We start from the raw sequence: 10,337 nt of genomic DNA, 5'->3' as shown, positions 1-10,337 counted from the left end.
ACATGTGGGTGGGTTTCTGGAAGCAACTAAATGACTTAGAACTAGAACTCCTAAATGGGATTGCCTTTATTTGATTTATTTATTTATAATGCCCTGTGTTTCTCACCCTACCTCTGATACAGGTTGGATGCAAATCTCAAATCTTGGCATCTTTAACCTCTGGTAGCAGGGTGAGAAATTCAGATTGCTGCTTTTTCAGTTCAACTGCTATAGAAATTTAATGTACTTTAAAACTATATCTATTATATCTATATTTGATACATGACTTAAAACATTTAAGGCTTTATTTTTCTGCTTATTCTGTCCCTGGATTGGCTTTATTCCACCTTTGCAGACATCTGTGTCTCAAAGGTAAAAAGTCCCACAAATTTTCTGTGTGTAAAAATGAATAAAAAGGAAAAACAGAAAACAAACAAAAAAGCACAGGCCAGTTAAATCAAAGAGAACTAATTTGTGCAGAATCACATAAGGAAATTTATTCAGAGCTGGCAAGATTTTACAAGTAAACTTCCCAAGAACAGTTCTCTTTGGCTCCATCCTTCAGGGTGATATAGTTGTGTTTTAGGAAGCAGTTTAAGGAGATACTGATTCTCCTTTTGGGGGATGGAGGAAAAGAATATGAGAGTCCAAAAAAGAATAAATTAAAAATGTGAGCTTATTCAGAAAAGAGTAACTTGCATTTCCATCACATTAAATTATGCTGTGTGACACTGGACAGCAGCTTCTATGTCAGTTGCTGTGGATGGGTTGTACATAAAGTTCAGGAAAGGCTTCAGAGTCTGAAATGATATCTCCTCCTTGTCAGATCAAATCTTGCCATTGGGAGTGTGGTCAAGTCTTCCTCCCCATGGTTCTCTGAGAATCTGGGAACTGTGGCTCTTTCTCTGTCCACAGAGGCCAGTCAGAGCTAAAATATTTGAGGATTGTTTATATTTGTGGGGCTTTTTGTTTTGTTTTGCTTTGCCTTTTCCTTCTCTGGACCATTTCCTAAATGACTCTGAATACTACAGAGTCTTGATATAATCCTGAGAAGAACCTATTCTGGATTATTTAATTCTCAGAAAACCCCACAGAAATATCAGTGTGTGAACAAATATGCTATTACCTTACATAGACACCTGTAGAAAGAAAGTAAATATATAAATTCATTCACATAATGTAAAACTTAATCTAAAATTAGGGCAGATCCTGATAATGAGAGACATGTCTTTCCCCTTCTACTGAGAATAGGAATCTGATCTGACACATTTTTTCTTTTTTAAAAACACCAGGTCCAATTTATTTCCTGTGACAGAAGAAAAATGGAGTCCATCAAATCTATCAGAGTGAGCCATTTTTAAGAGACATTTAAGTAAATGTGCTTCTGGATATTCTCTGAAAGTGAAATAACAAGGGTGGACAGAAAAAAAGGGGGGGGTGATGATTCTAAAAGCATCTTATTATAGTTTTAATTTATATGGGCTTTGGTGCTAATGATTCATTAGGTTATGCCCTTTAAATGGTCTTGTCTTGAAAATGCCAACATTTTGAAGCAGACTAGAATATATTTCTCAGACATCAGATCTTGCACTTGTTATTAAGACAGGCTTTTATATATTTTTTTTTTTTTTAATTTAAGAACATCTTGTAAATTATACACGCTGAAGAACTTTTGCAGTTTTGCTTTGTGCCTCTGGACTGACTGGGGGAGGTAGTAACACTGAATTAGTGTCTGTGTGTCATTACTTGCAGTAATGCTGTGGTGATGAGATATCTGCAAGGCTGGAAAAGATGAACCTGCATTCTCATTTCAAGTCCCAGCTACTTACAGAACACAGAAAAGCAGGAAAAAAATTGGCATACGCAGGACTTTGAGGGATATAATGAAGGGTCTGATGGGCTGCTTTTATTTTTAGAATTTCTGGTGTTTGCATGACAACATAAGTTAGCCTTTTCCTTGTTGCCTTTATGTCAAGTGTTCCAACATTTTAAGGAACTGCCTTACTTTTCATACAGATTTTATTTTTGGTGCTGACCTTTTCTGGTATCCCTGCAGCTCGTGGGAGCAGTGGTCACAGGACACGGCCACCCTGTGCCCAAACCCAGGACAGCTGTGGGGGTGGGCAAAGGGGAGAGAAAGGGAAAACATCTCTGAAATGGCAGTTTGATGTTGAAGCAAGAGGTTTTCTGGGTGCCTTTTGGGAAGAGCGTAAAAGAAGGAAGGTAATTGGCGTGGCTTTGTGGGTGTTTGCAGAGAACTCTTTCAAAACCTATGTATAATGGGCCATTAGAGAAAGTATACACTGGCAGTCTGGAAATGTGACAAATGGCTTATAAACAAGAACACTGTGACCTGATGGTGAAAGAGAAATGACAGTGTAGGGGGAACACCAGCAGCTCCTGTGTGACACAGCAGAAAGGAGGAACCAAAGAGCACAGTGAGAGAAATTACGTGGGCCCATCCTAAAACAGTGGGATTCAGATAATGGACTTCACAGCAGGGTTTTGTGTGAATATAAAGGGAATATTTGCACAAGTTTGCACAAGGTCAAGGCCAGAGGGAAAGCCAGTTGCCATAACTGGGAAGTCATTGACATGGATGTAAAACAAAGTGGATCTCAGCTCTGGGACGGAGTTTGAACGTGAGGTTTAGAGTTCTAAGCCAAAGCTGACAACCAAGTTATTATTGATCAAGTTATTATTGACCTTCTGACAGAGCCATGGTCATGGTCACAGTGCTTGGTTACAAATGGGGGGTGTTGAGTCTGGAGTGGTGGTGATTCACCCATGGGAAGGAAACTGGCTCAGCTCCTGACCTGGGCAGGTGTTGTGTTGTTAATTTGCTCCCCATGTTGTGACATTAATGGTTTGTTCCCTTCTTCTGTCTGATTTTGTTATTAAGTTGTACCCTCCTTCCCCAGTTGTCAATCCAGCCTTGTACCTGTCTCTTGTTCTTGAATGATCCCTGTTCCTCCCCTCTGGGCCCTGTCTGTCACTGGGCTACTCCTCCCAGCTTCTAGAAAGTTCAGGGAGGGTCATCAAGTGATAGGGCAGAGACAGAGGAAGTCTATCCCTGAACCTTCCTCACTGATTCTTTCCAATGTCCCTCTGATCCCTTCACACTGCCCCCTTGTTTCCCATTGGTTTGTGATCTGTCCCCTCCCCTGGTTCCTCCCCCAAATTTAAGTTGCTGTCATCCCTGCTTTGGGGGCTCTCCTGGAGCAGCATCCCTGAGGTCAGAGGTCCCTGTGGGGACTCAATAAACCTTGGACTTTGCCCTTCAAGAGAGCCTGACTCCTTCCTCCTCCATTGTCACTGTGGTCTCCTCCATCAAGCCATTCCTCTGATTCCCAGGATTCGGAGGGGTGTCCGCCTGCAGGTCAACAGTGTCGAGCTAGCCTGGGTGGTTGGAGTGGAAACTCCAGAAGGGACACTGAGACAGAGAGGAGAGGAGGGGTCTGGACTTGTGAACTGGTTGAGTGTCTACATTTCCTAAGAGAAGAGGTTAATCAGGGAATAAAATAGTCTGGGGTGGAAGGTCCTATTATTATGGACCTATCCAATATTATATTGGATATGGGGTGGGGAACACCTGATATTGAAGAGTCAATACTTTCTATAAAAAAATTAAAGCAGGTTTGAATCTGGAGAAATAGCCTAGCAAGCTTAGACTGCTTGCTGGGAACACCTGCAATTATGATGGTCACTTCACTAAATTCTGTAATAACGACCATAATTCAGGATGTGATCTCTTCATCTGTGCTTCAGGAATTTGGCTGCTGAGACCCTCTGTGAAACTGAAAGCTTGAAGTGTATTGATAAAAATGAAACAAGGTAGAAAGTACAAAAATCTCTTCCCCTCACTTCCCCATTCTTTGTGAGAATGAAGATGTGGGACACCTCAATGAACAGGAGGGATTAAAGAGGAAAAGATACATTTATTTCAGGTGACAAATGCAGAAGTGCAGTGAAGTTGTGATGCTAGTTGTTAAGAGACTAGCTAAAATTATTGACAACTAAACCAAACTATGCATGCAAGATGAAATTAAAGCTCATCATCATAGAACTTAATCCAAAAATATTTTCCAGAAACATGTTATGGAGAGTAGGGCCTGATTTTGCTGCAATGAATAATTATTTAAATTTAACCTTTCCTTCTGATTATTATTTGTACATAGTCTAAGTGTATTCATAGCTTCACATAGCTTTCATACATCTCTGTTTCAGCATATGGATAACCTGTGAAATAATGACTGTGAGTTTGGTTTCAAGTTATTTCTATTTTCTTATGGCATAGGAGTGAATTCTTGTCAGACAGATGCTTATAAGCTTTAGAATTAAATTTCAAGTGAAAATTTTCGTGATTAAAAATTCCAATTTTTCTCTATGCTAATATTTTGTGAGCATTTATCTTTAAAATGTCTTGTTAAAGTCCTTGTAGGAAGAGTTTATAAGGACTGGCTTTGCTGTCAAAGACATGCTAAGGAAGTTCAAACAACAGTTTCCAAATAGATTTATCCTTTACTTGTTCATCTTCTAACCCTTAGCATGACACTTACAAATCAGAAAGTACACATGAGTTAATGTCTTTTAGTTCTCTCTTTGGTAAAATATAATATTAGGGTTGAATGCTAACAACTGCTGGCTTTTCCTTTTAATCTCTTAATGTATATCATACAGTACTTTCACTTTTCCTTCTCCTTTTTCTCTACTGGTTTCCTTCCTTTGTACCCCCAAATCTGTTCTTCCCCTTACTCCGTCTTGTGCTGATTTTTAGTGTTATATTAGCACAGATTAATAATAGGTGCAATGAGGCTGGTGAAGACCATGCCTTTTGGCTTGCCTTTTGAAAATAATTATTCTCCTATGGGTCTAATTATTTGGCATGTAATTCCATTTGTAGAGTAAATTTTAAAACTTTGGCAGTGGTTGGACTTTGGGTCACAAACCTTGAGAGGGGGATGAAGAGGATGGCCATTTGAGCAAGTGGAACAAAACTGGATAGAGCTAAACATCAAACACTTTTCTGCTGATTCCAAAGTACAGTAACCACCAAAAAATGCCCAGCTCACATTAAAAGCATTACCTGCAGGTTCACACTGTGAACATTAAAGGAGCAAAGTTGTTTCATTGACAATCAGCTCCCTCTCATGACACTAGGGGAACTCCAGCATGGCTTTATTGGGCACTCTGCTATGAAACAGAGGAATCAAATGTAACACGATGCAGATGCTCCAAGGAAAGGTAAGGGAGTGGTAACTTGCTACCAGAGTGCTTGAGATGCTTTGGGTTTTACTATAGCAAACACCTACTGTTACTTTACAAACCCAAGAAAATGCATTAAATGGCCTTTGCATTTACTTTACGCTGCTGGGGTTGTATTTAGTTGGCACTTTAGATATAACAATTGCATCTGCTGTATTTATCTTGTGCAGTATAGAATTGTGAAGAAGCTGACCATAGAAGCAAGGAATAAGAGAAGTGTGTTAGGGCCTCTGCTGGCACTTATTTAAAGACTGGAGCCCTATAAAAGTGTGAGAGCACCAGTGTGATCATGGAGTTACTGATCCAAGTTGTACTAGGGCTCAGAGGGGAACTTCTCATTAGGAAGTGAATCCTTTGTGATTGTCACAGTGAGGTTTTTCCAAAGCATGAAGCGTTGACCTATAGTCACTGATTGCAGTGGGAATGGAGTCAGCCTGCTTTTGCAGATGGAATCCATATTTTTAAATGCACTGAGCAGTCCAGAATTAGTCCCATTCCAGGAGTAGTGAACACTTGGCTTTTCCATTTCCATAAAGCCCCTGTCAAATCCAGCACACAAACGAGTCACTGCTAAGCAGAGTTTCCTAACATATGGCCAGTCTCGGGAGGTCACTCAAACATTAGCAATTAGCATGTTTTGTCACATTGCTATTTGCAGAATGTACAGTTTAATTAGAAAAGGTAGCAGTGAAACAGTCAGCTGTTTAAACATCAGAAAGATACTTCAGGATTTAAACTGGCTCAAGTTTATTATGGCATGCATTTTGACAAGTTAGGCTAGGAAACATTTCAGAAGTAGTTAAGTTACTTAGAAATGTAAGTCTCTGTGACTTTGAATTAATTAACCAGAAGGATTTTTAAAAGTTGCCTAGCTACCAAAAGTATTATTGCATAACCCAGTATTTGGGTATGTCACTGTAATCTATCATGTAAGTTTAACCTGTCTTGTGATATTACCAGAAGTTTATATTGCTTTCCTGATCTTTGAGAATTATTTGGTTCTGTGACTCAGCTACCTGATCTGGGAAACACTGTCAGAGTATGAGAAGTAGGGAACCTAAATCTATAGGTAAATAGACAAATAAGTGCTCTGAGATTTTACTTTTGTTACCAACAGGAAATGGACTCAGATCAACACAAATGCCTCAACAGTACAGGGTTTATGTCTGCATGTGAAGTTCCACTTCATCACACATGATATATAGCCAGATATTTCTGTACATAGACCTATAAATTTATATATATGTAGGTAGTTACGAATTCAATTAATGAAATTTCATACATAGAAAAAAACAGAGGCATTTTAAATGTATAGTGTTTTAGGGTTTTTTTTTTTGGGGGGGGGGAAGAGTGTTGGGGAGAGTATTCTCAGTGGACTAGGATTTCTGATATGAAATTTGCCAGCAGTGTAAATAACTATTCCCAGCACAACATTAGACCTAGAATTTAATGTCATAACACAAGAGTGCTTTTTATTTTTTTTTTTTCCCCTCTGTGTGTGTGGACATTTTGTTTTCCCATATCATGAACTTCCCTAAGGCTTGATTGAAATCAGTGGGAGTATGGGATCTTAGTATTTCTGAAAACTGGGTGAATTTCTGTTCATTCACCAAGTTACTGGTTTCAAATAAATTTCTTCACAGATGCTTTTTAATAATTGGGGCAGATTAAATTAAGGTTTTTCAACATGTCTCTGTTAGGGAGTTGTAAACCTTTTGACAATGGGAACAAAATCTCCTTGATATCTTCCCCATTTGCATTGTCACTTTCTTCCTTACTATGCCTGATTATACAGCCATAAATTGAGTAAAAATTTCCATTTACCTAATTGGGTTATTGAGTGTCAAGCCTGTTTGATAAAGACTGTAAAAGAGGAGGGTAATATTTGCATTAAAATAATACTCTCTTGCTTTCCCCTTGCTTTTCCCTTCTGCATTTGACCAGATTCATGAAATGCAGGAGAAGACATTTCCCATTTTTTTGCAAGCAGTGAGAGTTTGACTGCCTTTCAAAGGAGAAATTTTGCAAGCCTGGAACAAGAGTGTGGGTGAGGTGGAGGAGACCCTTGGATTATTTTCCATGGGATGGGGAACTGCTGCTGCCTGAATTTCTCTGGGTGTCCCATTGAGGACAAGAGGTGGATCAGCTTTCCCTGATGAGACGTTCTCTATTATTTGCATATCTTAAACTGAACCAGCAAAGCAGCATGAATAGTACTAATTGAAATTAATAAAGGGGTGTCCTGGATGTCACCTCCCACATTCTTAGATTTTGCTGCTTCCTCCCCAGTGAGGGGAACCCACATTCTCCAGCACAGCTCAGCTGTGTCCCTGCAGTGAGGCTGGAGCAGGGAAACACGAATCTGCACACGTGTTTTGTTTTAATAGATGGACCTTTTAACCTGCAAGATTTTATAGAACTGCATATCCGTATTTTTATAGCATCCACATGACCTTTGAGATAAAAAGAGGTCTTTTCTTTTAACTCCCCAGTTCACAACTGCTCTGATAGCTCCTTAGATAAAGCAGTGATGACCACGGTGTAAATGCCGAGATAGTTGCTGTAGCTAGATAGATAGATAGACTGAACTTTAAAATTTCATCTCCTAGCTGTCATCTTACCCTACACTGGTAAGAGAATGAAATATTTAATACCACACTGTAATTATTTTTAAAATTCATCAGCCCAACCTGTTTTGCTATTACATTGTAATTTTTTGATTTATTTTGGAAATATTTCCATTTATATATTTACCTATGATCAAGCACCACCATGTCAAGAAAAGATCATGGCACTGAGTTGCACGTGCAGTTATGACTTGTACAATATCTTGTCTTTAGGCTCCTCGTGATGACTGTGTCATCCAGCACCTGCCTGCACCCACGTTTTTGGGGTCTGTGTGCAGGGATGCAGAAATTTCACAGTAGTTTTAGTCTTAGTCCCTTCATATCCCATCCAGTGTAGTCTCAAACCCTCGAGCTCAGGTTCCTTCCTAGAGAACTTGCCTTGCTCTTGGCCCTCTCCAGGGGCATTTTAAGGTCACCACATTCACTCAGTGTTTCATCACATTACACAGCTTAGGCTTGAATTCCACACATCCCCCTCCCCACCCCAGTTTAAGGCTGGGGACAACATTGTCTTTGGAATATTAATTATTGTATCTTTGCAGTGTAATTTATGACATTGGACCATTGTCCAAGATAGCACAGTAAAGAAATTTTCCCTAATGTCTAATCTGAACCTACACTCTCATTTTGGAGCCATTCCCTCTTGTCCTGTCACTACATCATCCTGTAAAAAGTCTTTCCCATGTTTCTTGTTGGTTCCCTTCAGTGGAAGGCTGCAATTTGGTCAGACCACAGCCTCCTCTTTCCCAGGCTGATACACAGACTGAATTATTTGTTGAATATCAGGAGCATATGGTATGGCCTGAATGACCTGAGGATTTTTGAAGAATGGGAGTGGATTATTATCTACCTGTGTGATACCTAAAATTGTGCATAATTGCCTCAAAAGGACTTGTACACTTCATTGGTCTAAAACCAAGTGACATGAAATAAAAGCATCTTCTGTTGGATTGGATGTAAACACTTGGACTGTTAAACAATTGGACTAATTTCCATCTAAGAATATTCAGTTTATATTTTAATCACATTTCGAGGGCTGGAAGGGAATTGTTCTTTTGCACCTTCTCAGAAGCATCCTTCACACACTAAAGCAATGTGGATATTCCACATTGGTGTGTTGCCCAAAATAATTTCTTATAATATTCTTATAAAGGAAAAAAGATGCATGAAAAGTAACATCAAAGTGTTTTAAAATAGAATAAAAGTTTTATTTAAAATATGTGCAAACAATAAAGCTGGCAAGAATGGTTCAGCCTTTATGATTTGCTCTAACAGTGATCAGTGAAAGAAAAAGAGCATAGCTCTTAAAAATAATCCTTGGGTTTTTCATGCAGTTTAGAGGGCTTAAAATATATCTTCTATAAAGACTCCATGACAAATCTGATATTACTTGTACATAGAGACAGTAAGCCAAAATCAGCTTATATTAAGGTGAAAATGTGGACATTGACTTCAAATTGGGCTTTTCTTGGTGGTCTTTATTGGGACTTGAATGAGCTGCTGTTCCAGAAGAGGCATCATCAGCTCTTTTTAATGTGGACCCTCTCCCTGATGGGCAGGGGAAGCTATTCCATTCAGAGTAGGAGTTTAGTATTTCAAAATCTGACTTTTCTATGGAGCATGTTTAAATCTTTCATGGTAAGGTATGAAGGGGAGCAGAAGGCCGGTGATGTGTCAGCCAGCCACGCTGGTCCCTCCAGGTTAGACTGATGGAACCTGCAAACAATCCACCTGGGTGCATTTTTATAGCCAGCACTTTTTATGGGCACTCCTTCACAGCTGAAAAAGTTTGATCAGCATTACTGCAGCGTGTGGCAGACAGTAAAAGCTGATGTGCATTCCAAATCCTGCTAGGCCAGAGCATGGAGGGAGAGTCCACACCATCTTTGGGATGTGGGAACAGCACGAGTGGGGGAAAGTGGGAGCTGGGATGCTTTACCTGGGAAATGTCATGGTTTCCTCTGCTTGAGAGACTGCTGGTGGGCATGGGATAATGCTGGGTCAGAAGGATATATTCCAATATCACCTTCCTTATGTTTTTCTGAAACCCATATAATTTGTGGTTGGTGATGTAGTGTGCCAGTGTGAATGTGTGTAGGGCACAGAGAGCAGGAATATTAAACAATTAAACCATCTGATTTATACACCTTTTCAGTCAACGACTCTTAGATTAAAATGATTCACTCCTCCTATTCCCTTATCATCCACTGAAAAACATGCACAAAAAATTCAAGTTAAGAGTGAATGACTGGAAAAAAATACAAGTACTGACAAATGCCAAGAAATTTCACAAAACAACTGTCATGGACTGTAAAGGATATTAGTTCACTGGTGGTTATGGCCATGTTCCTGCCAGCATTTACTTGACCATATTTTATCATAGATCATAGCAGTTTTTACGTTGCTAGGGGTTTTTAAATTAATTTTTGTAATTGGTACAGGCACAGGTGGAGCTACCTTGTCTTG

The sequence above is a fragment of the Parus major genome, chromosome 1A, assembly GCF_001522545.3.
Source record: "Parus major isolate Abel chromosome 1A, Parus_major1.1, whole genome shotgun sequence".
In the NCBI taxonomy this organism is placed as follows: domain Eukaryota; kingdom Metazoa; phylum Chordata; class Aves; order Passeriformes; family Paridae; genus Parus; species Parus major.
The sequence above is the reverse complement of the archived record's forward strand: the minus strand, read 5'-3'. Positions refer to the sequence as shown.